The sequence below is a fragment of the Lygodium microphyllum genome, chromosome 16, assembly GCF_053477565.2.
Source record: "Lygodium microphyllum isolate KBCC chromosome 16, Lygodium_microphyllum_v1.1.10, whole genome shotgun sequence".
In the NCBI taxonomy this organism is placed as follows: domain Eukaryota; kingdom Viridiplantae; phylum Streptophyta; class Polypodiopsida; order Schizaeales; family Lygodiaceae; genus Lygodium; species Lygodium microphyllum.
In genome coordinates this window covers 40,923,121-40,948,239 of record NC_141150.1, presented here as the reverse complement: position 1 = coordinate 40,948,239, position 25,119 = coordinate 40,923,121, and the positions used below count along the sequence as shown (strand labels likewise).

The window sequence follows — 25,119 nt, the reverse complement described above, 5'->3', positions numbered from 1 at the left end:
AAGCCCAAGTCTGTCATTTCAAACTCAGAACTCAAAGCCTTTCGAGTCTGGTTGATCATATCTTCATAGTCACCTATAATAAGAAGGTCGTCCACATATAGGACAATCACTATAGACTTTTTACCATCCCTGTAAACATACAAGTTAGCATCTGAGGCACATCTTTTGAAGTTTAGGTTTAAAAAGAACCTATCTATCCGCTGGTACCATGCTCTGGGGGCTTGTTTCAGCCCATACAATGCCTTCTTCAGTTTACACACTTTGTTCTCAGAATGGGGGGCCTCAAACCCTGGTGGCTGAGCCATGTACACCTCCTCCTTGAGGTCACCATTTAAGAACGCTGACTTAAGATCCATTTGGTGCACTGGCCACTTCTTGTGGGCAGCCACTGCAAGTACTGTGCAAATAGTGGTCATTCTGGCAGTTGGGGCAAATGACTCTTGAAAATCAAACCCTTCAACTTGTGAAAATCCTTGGGCAACCAGTCTAGCTTTGTACTTTTCTAAGGTACCATCAGCCTTGTACTTTACCTTCCAGATCCACTTGGTGCCAATAACCTTCCGCTTTGCTGGTCGATCCACTAGCTCCCAAGTGTCATTCTTCATTATGCTGTCATACTCCGCCTGTATAGCATCCTTTCATGATGGATCTGCAAGTGCTTCTTCTAAGTCAGTTGGCTCCTTTACTTCTCTCATAATCTCAACCATCAAGGCCATATTGACTATGTGAGCAGAAGCCCTCCTTTGCTCCTCTATTCTCTGAGACCTCCTTGGTCCGTCTGCCTTCTCCTCAACAGATGCAGGCATAGGATTATTGTGGTCATAGAGCTGCTTCACCTAGCGCGGCAATGGCTTTTCCGGTGGGGTGATGTCAGGTTGGTGAACTTTTTCCTCATCATCTGAAGATGATGCTTCCTCCTCCTTAAGGATAGGGATAGCTCTCGAGACAGGTTCATAATGGACTACTTCTTCGCTTGATGATAAAGTGGAAGAACTTGCCTTCCCCTCCTCCATTGTATGCGGCTCCTCCTTGAACACCACATCACGACTCGCGATGATCTTCTTTGCCTCTTGGTCATATAACTTGTAAGCCTTCTGCTCATCACTATAACCCAAGAAGATACATTTTCTGCTTTTTGGTTGTAACTTGTTTCTCTTCTCATCTGGAACATGTGCATAACATTTACATCCAAAAATTCTGAAATGTGAAACAGATGGTTTCTTACCAGTGTAAGCCTCATGAGGTGTTTTTCCCTTGAGAGCCTTTGTATAGCTCCGATTTAGAATGTAGACTGCAGTATTAACAGCTTCAGCCCAAAAATGGTTAGGCAATCCCTTTCCCTTTAGCATGCATCTTACCATCTCCACAATGATGCGATTCCTACGTTCCACAACACGGTTCTGCTGAGGTGTGTGAGGCGTTGTCAATTGACGCTTGATGCCTTTGCTCTTGCAAAAGCCTTCAAACTCCTTTGAGTTGAACTCACCACCACCATCTGTTCTAAATTTCTTCACACTTTTCCCTGTTTCATTCTCAACAAGTATTAGCCATTCTTTAAACTTACCAAAAGCTTGAGCCTTATCACGAAGGAAGTACACCCACATCTTCCTACTGTAGTCGTCGACAATCAACATAAAATAAGAAGATCCCCCCAAGGCCTGTGTAGGCATCTTACCACACAAGTCAGCATGCACCAACTCTAGAGAAGCCTGTGCTCTATTCTTGCTTTCTTGTGGAAATGCCTTTCTTTGTTGCTTGCCCATCATACAAGCTTCACATGGTTCCTTCAATTCAGTTATTGTAGGTAAGTGAGCAACCATACCTTGCTTTTGCATCTCCTTCAATACTGCAAATCCGATGTGTCCAAACCTTTCATGCCAAAGCTTACTTGTGCCCACTCCAGCGGTGGCTGTAAGAGCATTTAGCTCATACAGGTTGTTCCTTCTTTCTCCTTTGCCAACAATTGTGCCAGCACTATCAATAATTTCTGCACCTGTCTTCTTGAACCTCACTTCATGACCAAGATTAGTTATGGCAGCAACTGATAAGAGATTTCTCTTGATTTCGGGAACATACAACACATTTGAAAGCTTTTTGACTTCACCATTTGCAGCAACAAAAGAACTAGTACCTGTGCCCGCAGCAGGGCATTTAGCATCATTTCCAATCGTCACAGTGATGGATTCTTGTAGAGGCTGCATAGAATTGTATAGACCTTTCTTGTTGGTCATGTGACGGGAGGCCCCACTATCCAACACCCAAGAGTGAGTGGTAGATTCTTCTTGCGCCCAGGAGCACACTTCCTCAATGGTCGCCATGAATAATTCCAACTCTGCTTCAACCGTATTGGCTGTCTCTTTCCCTTTACTTTTAAGGGTACCATTCTTTTCATCTGCCTTCTTGACACGACAATCTGCAATTGCATGTCCTTTCTTCTTACAGTAGAAGCACTTTCCTTGAAACTTCTTCTTGCCGCCCTTCTTCTTTTTGTCACCATCATTTTTGGTGGAGGAAACACCTTTGCCTTTTGCATTGGCAGAGAATGCAGCATCTCCATTGTTGCTTCCTTCTTGGGCTTTCAGCCTCAACTCCTCCTCCATTAATAATGCACAAAACTCCTCAAAAGTCAAAGCTTGAGGTCTCACCTGAGTATTAAGGGCAGTTACTAGTCCATCAAACTTTTGTGGACAAATCCGAAGACACCTCCGAGCTAGCTCTTCGCTAGTCTTTTGTATCCCAATGCCAGCCATCTGGTTGCGCAGATTCTTAATCCGAGTGATGAATGCTTCAATCGTCTCTCCTTCAGCAAACTTCTCCGCTGCTAGTTGATTCTCCAAGTTTTGAATCCTTGTTTGGTTTCGTATTTCATACTGACTCCTTAGTACATTCCAAGCCTCTGACGCTTTGGTTGTATGCTGAATCAGAGTCAAAACACTGTCAGAACAGCTTGTAACTAAGGCACACAATGCATCTGCATTCCTTCGTTTCCAAGCTTGTAGAAGATCTGCATTCGGAGGAATCATCACACTAGGATTTGATGGTTCGGGGGTAGGCTGTGGTTCTGCGTCAGTCCCCAGCACAGTCTCCAGAAGCTCATAAGAATCAAGGATAGTTGTAATTTTGAACTTCCACAAGGTGTAGTTTATACCATCTAACTTGCCTTCGCTGAAGGTTGGTGGACGAATCCTCAGTGTTTGAATAGCCGGTACAGTAGCACCACCTCCTGCACCGCTTCCTGATGCGCCAGAACTGCTTCCCCGAGTCGACATCGTTTCTCTTTGCTGTTGAAGCCTTTGCCTCTTGCACGCTCTCCGATCTCTAGAGCCCCCTGGGCTCTGATACCATGTAAAATATTACACGGCGCAGCGAACAGAATCTGAGAAAGAGATAGAGAGTACACAACAGATAAGAGGAGAATCAGTAAATTCTTTAACTCCAAGCAACTGATACAAAGATGGCTCTGTCCACCCGTGCGCATCCACTGTGTGAAGCTTAGATGGTGATCTAGATAGAAGATAGGTGAAGAGTTTAAGGCTAGCTGGAACAACAACTCTGACTGGGTGAAAGATGAGTGAGTAATGGCTGCGAAGGGGTTTAGCTTTTATAGCCCGCGAAGGTTGTTAGGTCAGCCTGCTGACCGACCTACCATATGAGCCTCCACTAGTCGGTCAGGGAATATTCCCTTTACCATCGGGCCGGGGGCGCTGTCCCCAGACCCCCACCAGGGGGGCCGCTGGCCCCCCTGGGAGCCCCCAGCCAGGGGCCGCTTTCGCGGCCCCAGGACCCCACAATAGGGGCCCCTTTTAACTCTCTTACCACGCAACTCAATGTAATGTGCCTCGAGTTGCTACCAGCTTAACCACTCCGTCTAACCCAAAGATTAGACCCACAACAGTCACCTTTGTGCCATCCGGTCACATAGACCTCATCTGATATACAAGTCAGGACTCAACCAATGTCCAGGCTCACATTTGGCTTCTCCTCATAATGGGGTCCTTACAACTTTGAGCACCATGGATCATTGGTAGCACCTAATGAGGGTGGGGCATTGATCATATCTAACAACCAACACTTGTCCCTTTTCACATTTTGTCTCACATTTTGTCTAACAAACTCAAGCTCCAAGGGATCCTTGAATACTTGACAAGGGAGCTAGCAGGTAACCCAGCTGCCAATCTCAAACCCTCAAGGATCTCATCGATGAGCCAAAGTGGCAGTGGACCAAAGTGTACGACTTGAATCTAATGTATAATTGGGCATTAATCTCAGATGAGAAGAGGGCTAAGAATAGAAACTTAGGAGATGATGAGTAGTCATTTCAAAAGGTAATGATTTGGATGACGAGTATGAAGATTGCTACTCTACAAATGAGGAAAGTAAGAAAGAGGTCGAGACAATTGAGTATGATATGGATGGCCAAGTGATTGAATATATACGACTGGACTCCAAGCCATGGAAAGCCCATATCTTTAGGATTGAAAGAGGAGTCTTTATAATGGAATGAGACTAGACCACCTAGGAGTGACAGACTATGAGCAAGCTAGATTAGTTCAACCAAGTATCACACTCCACTCCTTAGAATAGAATCGGCCTCAGAGTTGCAACCACCAGGGAAAACTCCTTCTTCTGGCGAAGGTTGTGAGTTTAACTCTGAGTCAAAAGTGAGCTTTGAGAGTGGAGTTTTGAGCCCGAGATGTGCCTAAAATTTGCCAAAAAATCCAAAATTTAGGGGAAAAATATTTAACATCGAAGGCAGCGGTTGCAGCTGGGACGATTTTAAGCACCGAGTGAAAGATGACTTTTAAAAGGTGCCCGAGCGACACTTGTGGATTTTTGATAAATTTTCAAACTACTGTGCAGGATGTCAGGAGCTACCAATCAGTGCAGGATGTCAAGCCGGACGCCTAGGATTTTTCAGAGCTCGAATCAGATGTCGAACGAGAAAGTGGCCACAAATTGGGCAAGATACGAAGAGGCGGACAAGTTTAAGGCCAAAGGGGGGGTGCCCTTTGACCACCTCCGCCCCTAAAATTTCATGCAACATTTCGTGGGAAAAAACTTGGAGAAGATGAAGAAAACGTTATCAAGCGCAGGGCGCATTTTTCGCCATCATGCTCCTCCCTCATCATTGGGGGCTGTGAAGACCCTATCCAACTGACAATGGGGGGAAACTTCTCTCTCTTGGCTGGTCTTATCGCCGCCCTTCACACGAGGAATGGCTGTGTGGATGAAGAGAACAGATTCTAGTCTTTCTCTCTCCTCCCTCTCTCTCTTCCCTATGGGCTGTTCATGTGTGCCATCTTGATGAAGGAATCGGGGAAGGAGAAAGAAGGAAGTGGTGATGGAAATTGATGGAGATGCTGAAGATTGAAGTATAGCATTGGATTGAGTGTAGTGGAGGCTCCGTTTGCTGATTATGCAATCATTTAAGGCGTCTTGGGTTATGTAAAAACACGGTATGACCATTTTTATGAAAAAATGAAGGATTTTTGATAGTTTATGATGATAATTGTATTCTTATTGGATGAAAATTTGTTTGTGGGCTGTTTGCATTATGAGTAATTTCTATGTATCGGAAAATCCTGGTTTTTGCAATGATTTATATGCTTTATTTAATTCCCGTAAACCCGAAATGCGGTTTTTAAATGGCAAAATTGTAGTTTTTTCCGTTTCGGGTGGGGGAAAGGTGTTCCCATGGGGGGAATATGGAAGATAAATTGAATGTTAGTATGCTGAAGTGATTGAAATAAGAAAAACTAGAAAATAGTATATTTTATTGTCAAATAAATCAAGAAAATGGAAAAAATAAGGTGGAAAAATAGAAATGCGTCTTGAAAGAATAAGGAAAAATATAAGAATTGTTTGTGGATGTGTGGTAGTGGCAAAGCATGAGGTTTAGCCTCAGTTTGCCCTATCTCTTTGTCAAAGTTTGTGATTTATTGCTTTCTATACATCAAAATATGACAAAATGAACCTCTACACATGTGCAACGAAAGCAATACCTAAACGTAGGGGGTTGGGATGTTTGAATGGTGTGATTTGCATGCTGATTGTTGCTGATTTTCTGATGCACATCATGACATAGAGTCCGTGTGTTTTAATAAAGAGGATAGTGGCACGAGTATTGTCTTGGTGCTATCCTTTCATCGCTGCAACGGGTTAGAGAATAAGCATTATAAAAGCCTGTTTATGCACAAGCACGTTGTTGATTTGAAAATGATATTTGAGCACTTTAGAACCATTCATCTTTGCATATGCATGAAACTGTGGTATCAAAATAAAAAAACCTGGATACATAGCACCTGTTTTCAATGACAATGACCCACGTTGAGTGTGGAAAGGCATCCTAAGCCGTAGGATAGACATTCGTTTCTTGGGGGATTATTTAGTGAGGAAACATGATATCTCCTGGAGACGTTTGAAATGAAGAGTGGAGTTTGTTTGCTTGTTTTATATGTTGAGTAGCGCATTAAGGGGCCAATCCCTGCGATGTAGGAGAGCTGCAGTGGGGCCGTAGTGTTTCTACAGAGAGGTTGCCTCCCATGTATGTGATTATCGTGGCATTTATGGCCAGTGTGTAAGGGTTCTCCCCTCTGTGGAGTTTATAGAAAGGGAAACGTTGGACTACAAAACTACAAAACTATAAATGCATAGATTAGGCTTTAGGGCAGTTTGTTCTTTAGCAGTAGATTGACACTCCTGGTCCGCGAGGCTGTGAGGGTGTGTTTGTCTGTTATGAGCATGAGGTCTAGCTAGTGCCATAGCCAGTGCCGGCCCATTTTAGGTCCCATCAGTGGTGCGTCTGTCGGGAGCTACCAATAAGTGGTGGTTCTCGAATCTAGGATTTTTAGGGACCAAAAAGTTGGTTTATGTCCTCTGACAAGGACCGTTAAGCTAAAATACAAAAAGCAGAACGTACTGAGAGGGCTAGACGGTGGTTAGAGATCGTAAGTCGCTATTCTCCTCAAAGGAGTAGCCCGATACGCATAAGAGGGAGTGTCTTAGTAACCCAACTACTGCATATAGTCTTTTAGGTGCAGGAGAAAGTGTAAGTTCTGCCTCTCTTTCACCAAGTCAACCCACTTTAAGTGGGGGTGTGATTCCATCAGTTCAAACTCGTATTGTTAATCCGATTGTCGTCATGGCACAACCCACTGCAATTCCTATAGGGACACCGGATTTTCCAGCTTTAGGAGTTCCTTTGCCCATTTTTAATGGGTTAGCCGAAGAAGATCCGGAGTTTCACTTTTGTGAATTCCAAAGATTAATGTTTAATTACCGCATCCAAGATGAGGGACATCTTATGATGTTCTTTAACATGACGTTAAAAGGAAGGGCTATAGTATGGTATCATAGCATAGAGACTGGAACCATAACCACAATCGACCAATTTTATGCAGCTTTGTGAGGAGAATATGCCCTTGAAAGAGGTGGCCAATACTGGTTGCATGTTTTGAATGTAACGCACCAAGACCCCCATGAGAATGTAAAAGCCTATGCCAAGAAGCTTAAGGAAGTGTTTCGTAAGTTACAAACTTACATTCCTATTCTGCCGGCTGCCCAATTGCAATACTTCTTGCATGGATTGGATTTCAATATTCAGGTACAATTGAGCAGTGTGGCTTTGGCTAATATAGACACTGCCATTACGGGGCAAAAGGAGTAGAGTCAAGATTACAAACGGCCTACTCCTCTCGAATAAATCTTAATGCGGGTTTAGTACCTGGAGGCAATTTACCATTGACAAATGGAAGTCAAGGGATTCCTATGAATGGAAGTCAAGGGATTCCTATGAATAACCCTAATGAGAGGAAGCATGGTTCAAAATGTACCTTTGCTGCCAGCTCCTCCCAGTGTGACTATGCCTATCGCTAGTCAATTGGCTCTACCAAATGTTGGAGGCCAAGTTTCGAATCCTAATGTTGTTCCTGTGAGTCGACAACCAATGCCCAATCAAATTGTTAGGCAGGATTAGGGAATGAAGGGATAAGGGAATTTGATACACTCTTGATGTGCTCTAGTGCTTCAAGAGTTGGCCAATCATAGAAGTTTGGGTTATATTTCAATGTAGCTTGATGGTCCATGTCTTGTGGGCCAATGCCCACATGTGCAATATAGATCAATATGTCAGTCAATAGATCACTTTAGTTTATTCTGGTAGTGACATGAAGTTTTTCTTCTGTCAAGATTCTATCTAAGTATGGATTCAATATGACATTGTCTTTTAATAGTCTATTTTGTGTCAAGGCTAGTACTCTAAACAAAGTTGGGGTCACATAAGTGGTGTCACATTCAAAAGTCTTGATAGCGTGTCTTTGCTCTGCATTGGTCATGATTTGAAAACCCTCTTGTTCCCAATGGAACAAAGAGAGTACCATTTCCGTAGGAAATTGGATTTAGATTCAGCTAGTTTTTTCAACTCATTAAGTTCATCAGGCAACATTAGAACTTTACTTTTCTTGAATGACTTGATTAATCATTGGTTTAAGGCTTTTTCTTGAGGAATTAAGTGGAAATAAACTCTTTTGCAATTGTGGGGGTTTTTGTGAATATAAACTCAAATTCCTCCTAAGAACAAGGTGAAGAGCATACATCATTTGCTATTTGTTCATCAAGCATCCCTAGGTCCAAGTGTTCATAGCTTCTAGCAAATAGTATAAAAGTTGAGTCCAATCGTATGATATAGGTCATTAAATCATCTCCAATGTTCATGGCCATATCGGATGCCAATTCAAGAATTGATTGGCGTTGATAAGCTATGGGGTGGTTGGGGTTTGACTCCACTGGATTGCTTAACTATGGTTGCCTTTGTTATGAGTTGGTCATTGGAGTGTTGGTTATCTATCACTTGTAGTGGAGATTGTGATTTAGGAGATGTGTGCTTCTCTATTTGTGTAGTGAGTGGTGCACTAGAGGTATTAGGGTAAGCTTTGTCGTTAGTGGGTTCAACACATTGAGTATTCATGGGTTGAGAATCCATTTTCTTGTTTGGGTTTTTACCTCCTGCTAGCTTATGGATGCATGTATATTGGTTGGAAGGTTGCGGTGGATGGGCAAGTGTGCCATGAATGGATTTAGGCAACCACACTAGGGTGTTTCCATCATAGAAGCCTTGGGCGTGCAATAGGGCTTTTGGCATGCGGTTTGGTCCTTTGCCGCGATTCATGTTATGCCAGGTTTTTCTTTAAAGTCTAGTGTATGGGACACGAGAGCATGAAATCTTGCAGATGTGCCCTTGGTAGGCTATGATTTATATCTGGGAATCCATTTGGTTATCTGAATTGTAGCTTTGGTCAAGGATTTGAAGTGTTACGAGTATTTCCCACCATTGGATGTCTTTGCGGGTTCACTACCCCCTCCTTAGGGATGGCACTGGGTTTAACTACTAGTAGCATTGTGGGCTTTGGCAAAGGCACAATACCCTTGCTAAAAATTGTGACTATTCCAAAATTGTGCCTATGGCAAGGTGGATGCACTGAGAGTCATAGTCAACATTGCAGTGAGATTGTTTCTTAAAAGCACGACTTGAAAGTGATTCCTTGCTAACACCCTTTTTGTTAGGTAGTATATGAAAGATGATCGAGAGCACTTTCTTAGTAGTGGATAGGATTGCCCCCCAAATTGGCTGAGGTTGCGCAGTATATGAAAGATGATCGAGAGCACTTTCCTAGTAGTGGATAGGACTGCCCCCCAAATTGGCAGAGGTTGCACTTGGGGCTGACCAATGAGGGTCCAATGATCATATGTGAGGATGTTGCTGTTAGCTCCATGTAGCAAAGGTATGTGCCTTTTGGGCATTTACCATTATCCACAAGTGGGTTGGTGCTACCATTTCTTCGTCCTCATCCTCCATGCTTGTGATTCCATTGAAAAAGCCTATACTCTCTTCTTCTAGGGTTTCAACCTCCATGTTGCTAGTTTGACTAATGTTACAAGCTTTGAAAGGTCCCAACCTCCTAAACTTCATCTTTTGTTTGTGACCCTTGACAGAGTGCAACAATACTAAGTCTCCTCATTCAAAGTCACATCATTTCATATGCTTGTCAAATCAATTCTTACATCATGCCTTCTCATAGATTAGGACATGGGTTGCAATGAATTGGGTTTCAGATAGGTGTTCTAGTTCTACTAGGCCTTTTATCCATGCTTTCTTGCCATCCCATCTCTCTTGAATTGCTATTCCAAGCTAAACAAAGAACTCTACTTGTAAGATTGCTTCAATTTCATAGGTTAGCTTGAATGATGTCTATCTTATGGCCATTTTATAGGCTATCCTGTGTAAGCCCATAATGCTACCATTAGCTTATCGTGCCAGTCACTGCAAGAGGTAGATACCATCTTGGTTAGGATAGTCACTAGGATTTTATTTGTGACTTTAGCTTGTTAACTATTTGCTTGAGGGTAATATGGTGAGGATTTTTGATGTATTATTAAGAAGATGGATAGAAAGTGGGCAAACGCTTCATTGATGAAGTGTGTGCCTTGATCAACACTGACTAATTCTATGGGACATTCGAACCATTGTTAGAGGGGTTTTGGTTGAAAGGTCGTATCCACTAGGGATCATAGAGAGAAGGAAGTAGAGAATAGGAGACAGAGAAGAGAAGAAAAAGAATAGGCAAGGGATTCAAATATGCCAAAGCCTTTACACAATATAAAGACAATGCTCAATGATTCAAAGTACTATGTATTGATAGAACTTGAGAAAATAAAAAACATCCTTGTCTAGGACTACTCAAAAGCAATCTTCAAGCATTAGATATCCTAGAGCTCCCTGATAGATAAAAAAACATGCACTAAACACTAGCTTCTTCTTTATTGCTTAGACGACAAATTTGATGATTCCATTGGCTCTGAGATGGGGGTAAAACCCTAGGACACTTGCTCAGAATTCTCCATGATTTCTCTTTCTTCTTTTTCTTGTTCAGAATGCTGATTGTTGCCTAAAAATTGTGATAATGCACTGCACGAATTCAGAAGCCTCCCTTTTTGCATGAGATCTCCCAGAAAATCAACTTGCTTTTTGCATGTCACCCTATTCTAGAAGTTTCCTATACTTTTTTAGGATATTTATAAAAAATAATATACCAATGATCAATAATAGGCTAAAATTATCCAAAAATCCTATATTTTTGAACCATCCATACTATGGACATTGACACTGATGATTAATATGGAATTGACTCTCTAGATCATCATAGTGGAATGACATCCATCCCCTCTGAATCTACATATCCTCTGGTATGTGCTAAAGTCCCAATTGTCTCATCGGATTCTGAGTTCTCCTCATCCTCTACAACCATATCCTTTGCTTTTATCTTCCATATATTCCTAGCTAGCCCTTGTATCATGGCCACTATTTTCATCTAGTTTTGGCATGTAACGTGTCCGCTTGTCTACTTGTGGGACACGTCTTAGCGGCCCATTGGGAGGAGGGTCTAGAAGGCTCTGCTTGGCACTCGCAAAGAATGACACAGGGTTTGCGATCTAGGTCTTCCCGAGTCTACCCCGAGTGGAAGTGTCTGGCTGTTTCCACTTGGGATCGACCTGAGGTCAGGGTTCCTTTCCTATCAGCAAAGTCTCTAAGAAGAAGCTAGAGTCGAGCTCCAAATGTACCACTTTGCATAGGAACAACAGAGTCAAAGAGGATTCATGCTGCACTTGGTTCATGGAGAATGGGAAACGAGAGGGATGCGAAGCTCAACCTCTCTGCCAAACGGCATAGTCCCATTCCTTTTCCCTAAAACAAAATAAACTGGGATTCTACATCTACTGACACTAGTTCTTCATAGTCTTATTATCTCATCCTTCGAGAAAAGTTCCCAGCTAACCGGACCACCCTTCCGTAGGATGGCGGACCTAAGTCAGGTCCACTGCACTTTCCTCAGTTTGCTTTAGTTATCTAATTACCTAACACATTACGTTTTGACATGCAAAATCAGCTTCCTTAATTAATCAAATTAATGATGGGTTCCTTTACGTAACTTAAGTACTGACACAAAAGCAATGTCAAGAAAGTTCCTTTCTTGATCCTTGATGGGGATCTTCCTTAGCAATTTCTGATAGACTGGGTCATGACATGCCTCTTCTTTAGCTAGCTCAAGAATTGGGTTGTTTGGCATTGATACCTTTGTGGCTAGAGATCTTGCTATTGATGGATCTTGCAAAATAAGAGAATTCAGAAATGCCTTGCGAGGACTGAGTGCATCGACAACAACATTCTCTTTTCCAGGCCTATATTTGATTTCAAAGTCATATTCTTCCAGCACTTCGATCCATCGACGTTGTCTCATATTGAGTTCTGGGTGAAGATCCACTTAAGACTCTTGTGGTCTGTCACTAAGGAAAATTTGTTACCCAGCAAGTAATGTCTCCAAAGTTTGAGAGCATGGATGACAGCCAACAACTCCAGATCGTGGGTAGCATAATTCCTTTCATGGCTCTTCAATTTCCTTGGAGAGTATACTACGGGATGACATTCTTGCATAAGCACACATCCTAAAGCAATTGTGCTAGCATTAGTTACCACTTCCAACTCCTTACTAAGGTCAGGAAGTTTCAGGATGGGTGCTGATTGTAAAATATTACATGGCGCAGCGAACAGAATCTGAGAAAGAGATAGAGAGTACACAACAGATAAGAGGAGAATCAGTAAATTCTTTAACTCCAAACAACTGATACAAAGATGGCTCTGTCCACCCGTGCGCTTCCACTGTGTGAAGCTTAGATGGCGATCTAGACAGAAGATAGGTGAAGAGCTTAAGGCTAGCTGGAATAACAACTCTGACTGGGTGAAAGATGAGTGTAAGATGGCTGCGAAAGGGTTTAGCTTTTATAGCCCGCGAAGGTCGTTAGGTTGGCCTGCTGACCGACCTACCATATGAGCCTCCACTAGTCGGCCAGGGAATATTCCAGGGAATATTCCCTTTACCATCGGGCCGGGGGCGCTGTCCCCAGACCCCCGCCAGGGGGGCCGCTGGCCCCCTGGGACCCCCCAGCTAGGGGCCGCTTCCGCGGCCCCCGGACCCCACAATAGGGGCCCCTTTTAACTCCCTTACCACGCAACTCAATGCAATGTGCCTCGAGTTGCTACCAGCTTAACCACTCCGTCTAACCCAAAGATTAGACCCACAATAGTCACCTTTTTGCCATCCGGTCACATAGACCTCATCTGATATACAAGTCAGGACTCAACCAATGTTCAGGCTCACATTTGGCTTCTCCTCATAATGGGGGCCTTACAACTTTGAGCACCATGGATCATTCGTAGCACCTAATGAGGGTGGGGCATTGATCATATCTAACACCCCCCCTCAATGTCCACCCATAGGTGAACTATCTTCTCGGCCCAATGCCGAGTCTCTCAAGATGAACTTGAAGCAGATCCTTCGTAAGTGCTTTGGTGAAGATATCTGCTCCATTCTCCTCTGTTGGACAGTAGACCAACTCCACTATCCCATCCTCCATCAAATCACGCACATAGTGATACTAGATCTCTATATGTTTGGTGCGTGCATGAAACACTGGATTTTTGGCAATGGCGATGCAACTCTGATTGTCACATCTCAGCACAGTTGGTTCTTCATCCTGCACTCCCATATGCCATAGAATCCTTCTCAACCATACGGCCTCACATGCAGCAAAACAAGCTGCCTTGTACTCTGCTTCGGTAGAAGACAATGCCACTGTTGGTTGCTTCTTACTAATCCAAGAGAAAATTCCTGAACCCAAAGAGAAACAATAACGAGAAACTGACTTCCTGGAATCAATGTCTCCTGCCCAATCTGAGTCACAGTTCCCCACAAGAGAAGTTCCGAAACTGCATGTGATACCATAGTCAAGAGTTTTCTTCAAGTATCTGAGCACCCGCATCCCAGCCTTCCAATGACTCTCATGAGGTTTGTTTGAGAACCTGCTCAAAACACCAACAGCAAAACTGATATCTGGTCTGGTGTTACACAAGTAGATCAGACTGCCGACCAACCTCCTATACCTCCCAATGTCTGCTAGTGCTGATGTATCCTCGACGGATAACTTTGCATTCACCTCCATAGGTGTAGCTATCTCCTTGCACTCGGTCATGCCAAATGCCTTCAAGATCTCCCATGCATACTTCTTCTGAGAGATGAAGATCTTTCCTGGCTCTTGCCAGACTTCAATCCCCAAACAATAGTGTAGCAAGCCCAAGTCTGTCATTTCAAACTCAGAACTCAAAGCCTTTCGAGTCTGGTTGATCATATCTTCATAGTCACCTATAATAAGAAGGTCGTCCACATATAGGACAATCACTACAGACTTTTTACCATCCCTGTAAACATACAAGTTAGCATCTGAGGCACATCTTTTGAAGTTTAGGTTTAAAAAGAACCTATCTATCCGCTGGTACCATGCTCTGGGGGCTTGTTTCAGCCCATACAATGCCTTCTTTAGTTTACACACTTTGTTCTCAGAATGGGGGGCCTCAAACCCTGGTGGCTGAGCCACGTACACCTCCTCTTGAGGTCACCATTTAAGAACGCTGACTTAAGATCCATTTGGTGCATTGGCCACTTCTTGTGGGCAGCCACTGCAAGTACTGTGCGAATAGTGGTCATTCTGGCAGTTGGGGCAAATGACTCTTGAAAATCAAACCCTTCAACTTGTGAAAATCCTTGGGCAACCAGTCTAGCTTTGTACTTTTCTAAGGTACCATCAGCCTTGTACTTTACCTTCCAGATCCACTTGGTGCCAATAACCTTCCGCTTTGCTGGTCGATCCACTAGCTCCCAAGTGTCATTCTTCATTATGCTGTCATACTCCGCCTACATAGAATCCTTCCATGATGGATCTACAAGTGCTTCTTCTAAGTCAGTTGGCTCCTTTACTTCTCTCATAATCTCAACCATCAAGGCCATATTGACTATGTGAGCAGAAGCCCTCCTTTGCTCCTCTATTCTCTGAGACCTCCTTGGTCCGTCTGCCTTCTCCTCAACAGATGCAGGCATAGGATTATTGTGGTCATAGAGCTGCTTCACCTAGCGCGGCAATGGCTTTTCCGGTGGGGTGATGTCAGGTTGGTGAACTTTTTCCTCATCATCTGAAGATGATGCTTCCTCCTCCTTAAGGATAGGGATAGCTCTCGAGACAGGTTCATAATGGACTACTTCTTCGCTTGATGATAAAGTGGAAGAACTTGCCTTCCCCTCCTCCATTGTATGCGGCTCCTCCTTGAACACCACATCACGACTCGCGATGATCTTCTTTGCCTCTTGGTCATATAACTTGTAAGCCTTCTGCTCATCACTATAACCCAAGAAGATACATTTTCTGCTTTTTGGTTGTAACTTGTTTCTCTTCTCATCTGGAACATGTGCATAACATTCACATCCAAAAATTCTGAAATGTGAAACAGATGGTTTCTTACCAGTGTAAGCCTCATGAGGTGTTTTTCCCTTGAGAGCCTTTGTATAGCTCCGATTTAGAATGTAGACTGCAGTATTAACAGCTTCAGCCCAAAAATGGTTAGGCAATCCCTTTTCCTTTAGCATGCATCTTGCCATCTCCAAAATGGTGCGATTCCTGCGTTCCACAACACCGTTCTGCTGAGGTGTGTGAGGCGTCGTCAATTGACGCTTGATCCCTTTGCTCTTGCAAAAGCCTTCAAACTCCTTTGAGTTGAACTCACCACCACCATCTGTTCTAAATTTCTTCATACTTTTCCCTGTTTCATTCTCAACAAGTATTAGCCATTCTTTAAACTTACCAAAAGCTTGAGCCTTATCACGAAGGAAGTACACCCACATCTTCCTATTGTAGTCGTCGACAATCAACATAAAATAAGAAGATCCCCCCAAGGCCTGTGTAGGCATCTTACCACACAAGTCAGCATGCACCAACTCTAGAGGAGCATGTGCTCTATTCTTGCTTTCTTGTGGAAATGCCTTTCTTTGTTGCTTGCCCATCATACAAGCTTCACATGGTTCCTTCAATTCAGTTATTGTAGGTAGGTGAGCAACCATACCTTGCTTTTGCATCTCCTTCAATACTGCAAATCCGATGTGTCCAAACCTTTCATGCCAAAGCTTACTTGTGCCCACTCTAGCGGTGGCTGTAAGAGCACTTAGCTCATACAGGTTGTTCCTTCTTTCTCCTTTGCCAACAATTGTGCCAGCACTATCAATAATTTCTGCACCTGTCTTCTTGAACCTCACTTCATGACCAAGATCAGTTATGGCAGCAACTGATAAGAGATTTCTCCTGATTTCGGGAACATACAACACATTTGAAAGCTTTTTGACTTCACCATTTGCAGCAACAAAAGAAATAGTACCTCTGCCCACAGCAGGGCATTTAGCATCATTTCCAACCGTCACAGTGATGGATTCTTGTAGAGGCTGCATAGAACTGTATAGACCTTTCTTGTTGGTCATGTGACGGGAGGCCCCACTATCCAACACCCAAGAGTCAGTGGTAGATTCTTCTTGCGCCGAGGAGCACACTTCCTCAATGGTCGCCATGAATAATTCCAACTTTGCTTCAGCCATATTGGCTGTCTCTTTCCCTTTACTTTTAAGGGTACCATTCTTTTCATCTGCCTTCTTGACACGACAATCTGCAATTGCATGTCCTTTCTTCTTACAGTAGAAGCACTCTCCTTGAAACTTCTTCTTGCCGCCCTTTTTCTTTTTGTCACCATCATTTTTGGTGGAGGAAACACCTTTGCCTTTTGCATTGGCAGAGAATGCAGCATCTCCATTGTTGCTTCCTTCTCGGGCTTTCAGCCTCAACTCCTCCTCCATTAATAATGCACAAAACTCCTCAAAAGTCAAAGCTTGAGGTCTCACCTGAGTATTAAGGGCAGTTACTAGTCCATCAAACTTTTGTGGACAAATCTGAAGACACCTCCGAGCTAGCTCTTCGCTAGTCTTTTGTATCCCAGCGCCAGCCATCTGGTCGTGCAGATTCTTAATCCGAGTGATGAATGCTTCAACTGTCTCTCCTTCAGCAAACTTCTCCGCTGCTAGTTGATTCTCCAAGTTTTGAATCCTTGTTTGGTTTCGCGTTTCGTACTGACTCCTTAGTACATTCCAAGCCTCTGACGCTTTGGTTGTATGCTGAATCAGAGTCAAAACACTGTCAGAACAGCTTGTAACTAAGGCACACAATGCATCTGCATTCCTTCGTTTCCAAGCTCGTAGAAGATCTGCATTCGGAGGAATCATCACACTAGGATTTGATGGGTCGGGGGTAGGCTGTGGTTCTGCGTCAGTCCCCAGCACAGTCTCCAGAAGCTCATAAGAATCAAGGATAGTTGTAATTTTGAACTTCCACAAGGTGTAGTTTGTACCATCTAACTTGCCTTCGCTGAAGGTTGGTGGACGAATCCTCAATGTTTGAATAGCCGGTACAGCAGCACCACCTCCTGCACCGCTTCTTGATGCGCTAGAACCGCTTCCCGGAGTCGACATCGTTTCTCTTTGCTGTTGAAGCCTTTGCCTCTTGCACGCTCTCCGATCTCTAGAGCCCCCTGGGCTCTGATACCATGTAAAATATTACACGGCGCAGCGAACAGAATCTGAGAAAGAGATAGAGAGTACACAACAGATAAGAGGAGAATCAGTAAATTCTTTAACTCCAAACAGCTGATACAAAGATGGCTCTGTCCACCCGTGCGCTTCCACTGTGTGAAGCTTAGATGGCGATCTAGACAGAAGATAGGTGAAGAGCTTAAGGCTAGCTGGAATAACAACTCTGACTAGGTGAAAGATGAGTGTAAGATGGCTGCGAAAGGGTTTAGCTTTTATAGCCCGCGAAGGTCGTTAGGTTGGCCTGCTGACCGACCTACCATATGAGCCTCTACTAGTCGGCCAGGGAATATTCCCTTTACCATCGGGCCGGGGGCGCTGCCCCAGACCCCCGCCAGGGGGGCCGCTGCCCCGGACCCCCGCCATGGGGGCCGCTGGCCCCCCTGGGACCCCCCAGCCAGGGGCCGCTTCCGGCGCCCCCGGACCCCACAATAGGGGCCCCTTTTAACTCCCTTACCACGCAACTCAATGCAATGTGCCTCGAGTTGCTACCAGCTTAACCACTCCGTCTAACCCAAAGATTAGACCCACAATAGTCACCTTTTTGCCATCCGGTCACATAGACCTCATATGATATACAAGTCAGGACTCAACCAATGTCCGGGCTCACATTTGGCTTCTCCTCATAATGGGGGCCTTACAACTTTGAGCACCATGGATCATTGGTAGCACCTAATGAGAGTGGGGCATTGATCATATCTAACACTGATATTAAGCTTTGCTTTAGTTTGTCAAAGCTGGTCTGTTCGGTAGGTGACCATACAATTACTACTTGCTTCTTTAGTAGGTCAGTCAGAGGTGCTGCAATTAAATCATAATCTCTGATGAAAATCCTGTACTATCTTGTCAATCCAAGAAAGCTATGTATTTCTTTGACAGAAGTTGGTGTTGGCCATTCCAGAACATCTCTGGCCTTAGCTGAATCTACTAAAATTCCTTCCATTGATACAATGAATCCGAGATATTCAATCTGTCGCTTGAAAAATGCACACTTCTTCTTCTTGGCATAAAGCTTGTGTGCTCTCATTGTTTCAAGAACAATGCGAAGCTAGGGTTCATGGTATTTTTCCTGTTTAGAGTAGATTAGGGTATCGTCAAAGAAGACGAGTACGAAGTCATCAAGATAGGGCCTAAAGATATCCTGCATCAACCTGTTGAAGGTAGCAGGAGTATTTGTCAGCCCGAATAATATCACTAGGAATTCAAAGTGTCCATACCTTGTGCTGAATGCAGTCTTCGGGATATCTTCTTTCTTGATCCTTATCTGATAATATTCGGATCTGAGATCTATCTTAGATAAGATCTTTGCTCCTTGAAGACGGTCAAGTCATTCATCTATTCTTGGAATGGGGTATTTATTTTTGATGGTTGATTGATTCAACCCTCTTTAGTCAATGCATAGACGGAGCGTTCCATGTTTCTTCTTTTGGAATAGCACTGGAGCTCCCTATGGTGAACTGCTAGGACGGATGTAGCCTTGGTCTAACGGTTGCTTGAGTTGCTCTTTTAGTTTGATAGCTTTTGAGATGGACATCCTATATGGCCTCTTTGAGACTGGTGCAGCTCCTGGTGCTAGCTTGATTTCGTAGTCGACTGCCCTTTGAGGAGGAAGTTCTGTCTGATCTTCAGAAAATACGTCTGCGTATTCCTTTAACCATGAAGGTTCTTCCCTAGATTCCTGATTCTGATTTAGCTTATTCAATTTAATTAGATAGATAGGTAGGCCCTTTTTAACCATGAAGGTTCTTCCCCAGATTCTTGATTCTGATCTAGCTTATTCAGTTTAATCAGATAGATAGGTAGGCCCTTTCTAACTCCTTTTATTATCCATGTTACTTTTGCCAGTTGTATTTTTGGCTTACCAACCTCTCCTTGAGTTGTAACCAGTTCCTCTTCAGAATTTCGGAAGGAGACTAGGCCCTTTCCACAGTGGATGTGGGCATCATTGGGTATTAGCCAATCCATTTTGAGTAAACATTCGTGGACACCTAGGTTCATTACCCTGAATCTCACCGAAGTTGGCTTCCCACCCAATAGGAATTTCACCTTAGCAGTTTGCCTAGTACAAGAGACCTCACGACCATTTGCCAATTCCACAAGTAAAGTAGGTGCGTCTATTGTGGCTATCCCTAGCCTTTTTGCACAGATCGGTGAAATGAAGAAATGTACTGCCACAATCAATTAGGGTTTTGAATCTTCTACCTTCATAATCTGATGGAATTTGAATCACCGAGAATTGGCGATTCGGACCCTTCTTGTGAAGAGCGGCATGGACTGTTGCCCTCTCAATGTTAGCATCCATGGATGGATCTTCTTCATTGTCCAACTCCTTGTTGGAAACACTGGAGGTTCTCCCTCTAGCCATGACGGTGGCTCCTTGGCCATGGGCGGCTCCTTGGAATTGCCCTTGGTAATGTATTCTGCTAAGCTTGGGACACTGCCTCTTGAAGTGTCCGAGCTTGTTGCAATGGAAGCAACGTAGATTGTGGTCATCACCTTGTGTAGGAACAAAGTTGTTGATAGCATTGGCCCTAGCTTTCTTCCTTTGACCCTGATTCTGACCCTACGCTCTCTTAATCTGAGCCCTAAACATACCCTTGTTCTGATCTCTGTAAGGCCAAGTCCTGTTGTTCCTTAGTTTGGTTTGCACTTCTTGTATTATTGGAGCAGCTCGAATGAGTGCATCTTGTAGGTCCGTTGGGCCCATAGATTCCAATCGGGTGTTTATGGGTGGATTCAACCCATCACAGAACTTTGACACCTGTTGTGTCATATCTATTGGAGGCGGGTACTTTAGGAGAGAAACAAACTTTGAATAATATGCATTAAGGGATAGTCCAAGCTGCTTCAATTCATAGATTTCATTCATCTTTTGTGTGCGGTAGGCAGGTGGTAGATACCTCCCTCGCATAGCTTCCTTAAGCTTCTCCCAAGTGACTGTCCCTTCCGAGATTGCTTGGTCTCTGCACCACTATTTCCACCAAAGTCTCGCATCGCCTGTAAGCTTAAGTTTGGCAAGCATGGCTTGGTTAGCAGGTGCAGTTCCTGTTGCCTCAAAGTAGTCCTCCATGGACTCAATCCAGACCTCGGCATCGGCTTGAACAGTCTTTCCCTTGCCATCAAACTTAGGTGGCTTAATTTGTTTGAGAAGGAACTTCTTCTCTTGAATCACAGCTGAACTTAGTGCAGGAGTCGGACTTGGAACCTGCGCTTGGGGTTGCGTCTAGACAATAAGATTCTTTATGTTAAAACTTATCAAACGTTTCCCATATTACGTTAATATGACTTGCACAGCTTTTAGCCAAGTGACCTAATCACTTAACACCTTTGACAACATTTACAATCATGATAGACAATAGTAAAAAGTCTTATTTATTCATGAGGGCATAACCCTTTGTGTACATTTTATTTTGGAAACGTAGGACAAGCTGATCGATACATCAGTTTGGGGAAAAAAAGGATTGTGTTACAATCGGCTACAAGGACTAAGTAATAATATGGAGTGGGGTTGTGGATTTTCAGGAAATGATAAGTCATAGGAAGCTTGGGGTATCCCTTTCTTTGATACCCGTTCTTCTCATTGTGCCCTAGCACTTTGATCCTGTCGGCAGGGATCACCCGAGTCACTTCTTCATAGACATACTTGTTCTGCTTGACTTGCCGACCACCAACATGCAGGGTTGCATTTGCGTGAGCTTTGACAAAGATGAACAGCTTCACGATCTTTAAATCCTCCATCCACTTGATTCTCTTCAAGTTGGTCTGAAGGTACGCGAGTCGGTGGGATGCTATGTAGTGTATTCCTGATCATCCTGTCCATCTCCATTTCGCATACAGGGGTGAAGGATTATAGATGCGGTCCACCAGAATATTCATCATGCCTAGCCTCTGACGATAATCCGAATCACGCATTGCAGTCATGAACATAACTTGGAACACTAAGAGTTTGCTCCATGCTTTGTGACTCTACAACCCAACATCCATAAGTGAGTAAATGAATGTTTTCAACAGAAAACACTTCTCTATTCCACCCACCTTCCCCTGGCTGTCCCCTTATTCCCTTTATTTTCCTCCGTTAAGTTCCCTTGTAAATCTTAGATCCAGTTGGTTTACTCTGATACCAACTGTAATGTGTCCGCTTGTCCGCTTGTGGGACACGTCTTAGCAGCCCATTGGGAGGAGGGTCTAGAAGGCTCCGCCTCTGGCACTCGCAAGGAATGACACAAGGTTTGCAATCTAGGTCTTCCCAGTCTGCCCCGAGCAAAAGTGTCCGGCCATTCCCACTTGGGATCAACCTGAGGTTAGGGTTCCTTTCCTATCAGCAAAGTCTCTAAGAAGAAGCTAGCGTTGAGCTCCAGATGTACCACTTTGCATTGTCAAAGGGTTTTCGAAAGCAAAGTCACGACCATAGAGGTCCTTGAGAAATTCCAAGATAGAAGATCAATCAAGAAAATAAGCAGGATGAGAAAATGATGTCAAGTCTTTGTTTTTATTTCTGCCAATAACTGAAGATGAATAGAAAGCCAAATTAGCTTACAATGGCAACCTCCACAACTTTCATGTTTACATTCCAACAACTCTTCAGAAGGCTGATGAGACAAACAACTTTCTAGCTTAGCAACTCCCTCTTTTACATCAGAAGAGCTGAACTTTGTTGTGACAACATGATCTTAGCTTTCTAGCTTAGCAACACCCTCTTTTACATCAGAAGAGCTGTAAGAGTCCGTCTTGAATCCATACTTCTGAGTTCTCACTGTTGAAGAACCAGCAAAGCATGACACCACATCTAGATAGTAGTGACATTGAGACGCCACTTGATATCTAAACAATGCCATCCATTAACATTCTACACTTGCTTCAAAGCTTTCTGCCTTTTTCTCACAATGTGGGGGCACAAAAGTGAAGCATTTTCTAGTGAACAATCACCATCTGTCTCTTTCTTAGTAGAAGAGGTTTTCTTTGAAACATTTTTCCATCTCCATTCAAATTGACAGGCCTCAGAATAAGTTGTGAACCCTTGGATAGAGCATAAGATCTTCCATGGCCTTCTAGCTCTGGCTGCTTTTGCACCACCTGAGATCTCCCCATTGTTTTGTCTAAGTCTGCATTGCAAGTTAGAAGTTACACCAACATAAGTTTTGTCCATTCCTGTTGAAATGAGGCAATACACTAGCCAAGCGGTTGAGGCATTAGATGAAGAATCTACAGGATCATGGAAAACTCGTTCTGTGTCATGATCTTTAGCAAGACCCGAATCACGTGGGGTTTGGGTCTTGGGATTGGGAGATGATGTAGTGTGTCTCTTCTCTTAGGGGAACAATTCACGTCCGTGGGAACGAGGATAAACCCTGTCTCTTCGATTGACAGGATAGTTTGTTGGATTGGGAGATCTTGCAACAGGGGACTCCAATTTGGGTATCGAGCCCAAACTTGGTAATCGATGAGACAGGGGTTATTGGCTTTGAATTCTGTGATCCTGCCTTCACAGGAGTGGACATTCTTGCCTCCGCAGAGAAGAATCTTTGTGCAAATCCCACGAACAATATTTTCTAGTGACCTGATTTGATGCTATTGTTGATAATGAAGGGCGGTCTGTGCATTCATCGCAAGCCCTGCAGCTTTAGCTGCAAAGCTATGGTGGGCAGGCTGCTGGTTGCAAAGATGCACGTAGAAACTCAAATCATAATCGGAATTAGTTGAGAGCAGCTATCCAAACTCTGATTTCTCTATATCAGGGAGGGTCTAAACTCTATGTGATTAAGTAGGAAAGCCTCATCTGGAAATAGGCGTCCGTCCCCCATCTTTTTGCTTTTTTCGAAGTAGCCGGCTAATTTTCTCATTCCCTCTGCATTCTGTAACACAAAAGCACGCTCCACAAAGATGCGTTCTAGCCTCAATTTCTTCTTCTTGAGATTTTTTTTACAAATTCTTTACGCTCTTTTCCAGTGTGGTGTGTTCATAATGGTATAACTAGCCCACTGTGTATGAGGGACCAGGCAAATTGATCATTGTACTCTTCACTTTTGTCATCATGTTTATACTATTTGTAATTCCTTGTGACCCAATTCTGCTATCCCGAAGACCCTGAAAAGGAAAGTGGTCAGGTCCACGAGCAGGGGCATAATTGATTTGAACTGTTCCAGTCTCCATTGCATCGCTAATCGTGATTGCTTTGTTAATATCTCTTGTGAAAACACAACCCTGCAAAGCAAAATTGTTTGCATTACAGTGGTGCATTCCTTCCTCCACATTGCTAATTCTAATGACTAGAAGCACAGGCCCAAAAGGTTCTTCCCACGCAATCCTCATGTCAGGGAGAACCTTATCAATAAGCAAAGGCCATATCAGGTTTCCATCTCTTTTGTACTCCTGACAGAATGTAGCACCTTTTTCCTTGGCATCCAAAACCAAACCTTCTATGTACTTTGTAGATGACTCACTGACAACCGCAGTTATGTCAGAGTCTTCTTCTGGTGCACTGACAGTTAGCTTACTCATCTTTGAAACTACCTTCTAAACTAGCACATTTGCTACTGGTTCCATAACCAAAACAACTTTCACAACAGTACAACACTGACCACTATATGAGAAACCACCCTTTACGATATTTGTTGGTGCAAGATCAAGGTCTGCATCAAACATATCAGCATGATTTAGTTGAGTGTAGATTCTTTTTCCCGTTTCAAGTGCTGTGACTTGCTATGATAGGCTCTCAGAACATTCAAAAAGGTAGCACTATCTGGCATATTCCCTTGGCACAGCATCTAGGCATAAAGCAGGAAGGCTCCCTCACTTTCCTCTTGCACAGCATAGCCCAATATCAGAGTATTCCATGTAACTACATTTGGATACACTCTCTCCATTTGCATTTGTTCAAAATAGTTCAAAGCTTCAACAACAAGCCCATACTCAGCATATCCTGGGATCATTGCATTCCACAAGACTATATCCCTTACCCGTACCTGATTGAACATTTCCCATGCTTTTTTAAGTAAGCCACATTTTCCATAACCTGCAATCAATGCTATCCATGAGATAGTATCTCTTGTAGGTAGTTCATCAAAGATGTCCTGTGCTTCTACCACGAAGCCAAATTTGCTGTACATATCAACCAAAGTGTTGCCAAGAAAAGGCTCTCTCTCAAATCCTTCTTTAGCAATTTCAGCATGTACTTCTCTGCCCTTACTTCTGAGTTTCCCAACAGTGCATATTTTCAGAATGCAAATAAATGTGACAGCATTGGATAATAGTCCACCTAAATGCATCTCTTCCCAGCAATTTAGAGCTTCCTCACAAAGCCCATTCTCCTTCTAAATTGTTTGTAACAAATACCAGATTCACTCCCAAACAACACTTCTCTCTTATGTGAAATTGAACATGAACCAACTGAAGGCAAAACGTTCAGGTAGAGCAAAGCACAATGTCTAAGTATGTACAAAGTAACAAATGTCACACACACAACTTTTTGGTGGATTCCACACCTCGGATGCGCAGCAATATGACAACGTAGGAACAACAGACTCGAAGTCGATTCATACTGCACTTGGTTCATGGA

General features: G+C 43.5%; 1 pseudogene; it reads right to left on the bottom strand.

Annotated features, from left to right (window-relative positions):
- Positions 1-23,534: 23,534 nt before the first annotated feature.
- LOC148022726 (NADP-dependent glyceraldehyde-3-phosphate dehydrogenase pseudogene) lies at positions 23,535-24,062 on the bottom strand (annotated as a pseudogene).
- Positions 24,063-25,119: the final 1,057 nt, after the last annotated feature.